Source organism: Tupaia chinensis, unplaced genomic scaffold (assembly GCF_000334495.1).
Source record: "Tupaia chinensis unplaced genomic scaffold, TupChi_1.0 Scaffold145694_1, whole genome shotgun sequence".
NCBI classification, from domain to species: Eukaryota; Metazoa; Chordata; class Mammalia; order Scandentia; family Tupaiidae; genus Tupaia; species Tupaia belangeri.
In genome coordinates this window covers 210,862-214,500 of record NW_006205552.1, presented here as the reverse complement: position 1 = coordinate 214,500, position 3,639 = coordinate 210,862, and the positions used below count along the sequence as shown (strand labels likewise).

The 3,639-nt window shown below is 43.4% G+C and overlaps 1 pseudogene; it reads right to left on the bottom strand.

Moving 5' to 3' along the window:
* The window catches only part of LOC102479318 (isopentenyl-diphosphate Delta-isomerase 1 pseudogene), a 23,092-nt pseudogene extending 21,545 nt beyond the window's left edge, over window positions 1–1,547 (bottom strand).
* Between the last annotated feature and the right edge of the window lie 2,092 nt (window positions 1,548–3,639).

Genomic DNA, 3,639 nt, shown 5'->3' with positions numbered 1-3,639 from the left:
GTTTGTGGTTAAAACAGACAGATCCGGGGGGGGGGGAACTCATGTCTCTCAAAACCCCATAGCCCCAAGTGAAAGGAGAAAGAAGCTTACATAGGCCAAAAATGCACAGATGTTCTACAAGGGCAAAGAAACAAAGTAAAGGAACTTCAGGAGAGATAGGGAGTAGGGTTTTCTATCTTCAAAGCAAAAAAGCCAGTTACAGAAGCAAAGCAAGCAGGTTAATTAGTCTTGAGGGTAAGTTCTGATTACAATGGAATTTTAATGGCTTCCCTGGTTCTGGTCCAGGTTCTTGAGGCGCTTGGGAGTGGGACTTCTTTGGATCTTATCTTCACTCATGGGGATGGGGAGAAAGAGGCATAGTTTCTAAAATGAAATCACCCTTTCAAGATGGAGTCACGCTTGCTTCATTCCCCACTGGTTTTATGGGACTGAGTCAAATCCTTGGCTCACCACAGTTAGGGGTTGATACCTTTCTCTTAAAATCAGGAGCTTAACGGAATGGATCCATTGCTGGATAAACCTGATCAGGAGTTTGAGAATACATGGCCCAATTAACAGCCCTATAATAATCATGAAGGTTGGTGCCCCTGCTGCTGACAACAGAGTTGTCAACCAAGGGGACCAATCAAACATTCTTTGAAACCATGTTTTTGATTGTTTTCTTTGTTGTTCCCATTGATTGATATGCCTTTGAACCTGGGACAGACTATCTCTAATAATTTCAGATTCATTTGCATATACACAGCAATTTTCTCCTAGGGTCACACAGAGGCTGCCTTGTCTCAAGAATAAAAGGTCAAGGCCCCTCCTATTTTGCAGTACAGTTTCTGCCAAGGAATTTACCTGTTCTTATAAATGAGCCACAGATTATTCTGTAGTCCTAGATGAGTATCCATTAACCTTGATAACTCCTGAAGGTGTTGGTCACCCTGGATCAGGGCTGTAGTTCCTATAGTAGCTGATCCAGCAATGCCCAATCCCACCAGTAAGAGTATTAGAAAGGGGATTTGTTTTTGGCATGCCCAATTCAATGGTGGAGATAACATATGTCTGCTCACTTCTCCCGAATATACAGACACATGGGTAAAGGTCTGGACAAGGACACAAAATTTCACATATGAGCTAGCGATACATCAGACTATTCCATTAGTACATGCCCACCAAGTGAGATTTGGAGCTTGATAACTAACACTAACGCCAGTGACATTTACAAGATAAGTAAGGTTACAGTACTGTAAATAAGTAGAATTTTTAAAGGCTGGATTTACCAGACTGGTTCCAATACCTGGAATATCACTCAGAGTCAGGTGAGAGAAGCTAATAGAGCATTTTCCCATGGAGTTAGTTATAGGCAGCCTCTGTCCCACTCCTACATAATATGGAGGAGTAGCATGTAGACGGAGCCAACAATCCCCTGCCAGTGCAAGTTGAGAATTTAGGAGGTGATGCATTACAGCAAAGATAGCCATATGAGAGTTCCCAGCTGGAGCTGGAGTGGTCAGAGGGAGCTTAGCCAGGGGTGCTGGGGGTAAGACATTCTGATCCATTATATTTTTCTCTAATTGTTCTATTTGAGGTCTCTCTTGGGTCAGGGCTTTTTTTGTATGGTGAGGAATGCCCTAGGGTCTCTTCCTGTAGTGTAATAGTGTATTCCGCAGGTACGTTCAGTAAACCACTTTGGATCTGCTGGATTACAAATAGTGATGTTAAGAGGATCACAGGCCCTCAGATCACATTTTACTGGTGGTGGGAGTCTCCTTACATCTATATCTGGATCAGGTTGTCCCAGTTGCCAGGGTGGGTTAGCCCCCAGAGCTCCTAAAGTAAGTGACTTGCAACCCTAATAAGGGCAATAGTAGTCTGAACTTGAAGAACAATCCTCCTTCCTCTGGCCTGGACAAAGATAAAATTCTCCAGAAGCCCATCCCACATGAGACGCCCCTGATAGACTAGCCTACTCAAAACCTGATCCAGCTTTCCCATATTGAAAACTAGATTCAACTATAAAGAGATTACATAAATCAACATAAAGGGAGATGACTTTGAAAGGTTTTTACCGGAGTGTTACTGAAACAGCGACCCCAATCAACCACAAAAGTCGGTTCTTGATGTAAAATACAAGAGGCTTTATTGCTAGCGCGCTAGGACTCCACTCTCAGTCATACAAGGCATGGCTAAGAGTGAAGTCCTGAACATAGGAGTATTCAGGTTATATAGACATGAGTCCGTGGGATGAGGGGAGGAAGCAAGATAAGGGGTTTTAAGGGTAACCTTATGGTGACCATTTGGTCAGGCTTGCAGGAACATTTGATCTGGGTTTACTGGGCTAGCAGAAGGGAGGAATTTTACATTACAAAGCTCCGGGCTAGCTTGCCAGACTAGCTTGCAAATGGCTCTGGGCTCCCTGCAAGGTGTTAACAAATTACCCCAGGTTTCCACAACTTCAGCAGCATCTGCTTTAGTACAGAAACAAAAGAGGCAAAGGTTAGACTTTATCTTTGTAAGACAGGCTAATCTAATTTTATTCTTAAAACTTTTCCAACCATGTAAGTGTTGTTTAACAGTTTACCATCTCCATTCCACACCTCCCAAGTCCAATCTGTTCCTTCATTTCCAACTAAGAAAGAAAGAAGGGCTAAGATACAGGAGACAGTCTTAGCTTGAGGGGTTCCTGGGACTCTTGGACCTTCCATGTTGGTTGTTCCACCTTCACCCAGGAGTGGTGCAGCCAGGTGGAGATGCCATTGACTTCGATGGCTGTCAGAGTCATGAGGATGATGGTGTAAGGTCCTTTCTAGGTGTGTGTATGTGTGTGGGGGGCAGCCCTTGAGCTGTATAGTTCTTGACCCACACTGAGTCTCCTAGCTGATATGGGTGGATTGCGTCTGACAGAATAGGCAGAGCATCTGGGACATGGCAGTGAACTGCCTTTTGGATAGAATCCAGAGCCTGTAATAGTCTAAGTAGGGTAAGGTTACAGATCTCAGCTTTCATTTCTTCACATAACCAGAGGAGAAGAGGCAGAGGCTTCTTAAACATAATTTCATAAGGGGTAAATCCTTCTACATAGGGGGTACGCTGAACTTGTAAGTGAGCTAAGGGGAGAAGCAGTACCCAGACTTCATCTGTTTCTAGAGTTAGTTTGGTCAGGGTCTCTTTTAGGGTCTGATTCATTTGTTCAACCTGCCTAGAACTCTGAGGCCGGTAGGCACAATGTAATTTCCAATGCATTTTTAAATTCTTTGCCAAATCCTGTGAGACTTTTGCAACAAAAGCAGGCCCATTGTCTGACCCAATTGTCATAGGTAACCGGAATCTGGGAATCAAATCCTGAAGCAATCTTTTGGTAACTACTAGAGCTATCTCAGACCTGGTAGTGAAGGCTTTACCCATCCTGAAAAGGTGTCTATGAATACCAGTAAGTACTTATACCCATTTGAGGGAGGGTCTTATCTCAGTGAAATATACTTCTCAGTGTTCCCCTGGGACTTCCCCTCTCTTTCTAATATCCATGATCATTCTATCTGTTTGTTTAGCATTTACCTGAGCATAAGCAGAGCACCTGGAAGTAATGTTATCAACCAAAGTGTTTAAGTTTGGAATATAATACCTACTTCTGAGGAGTGTCGTGAGTTTTGA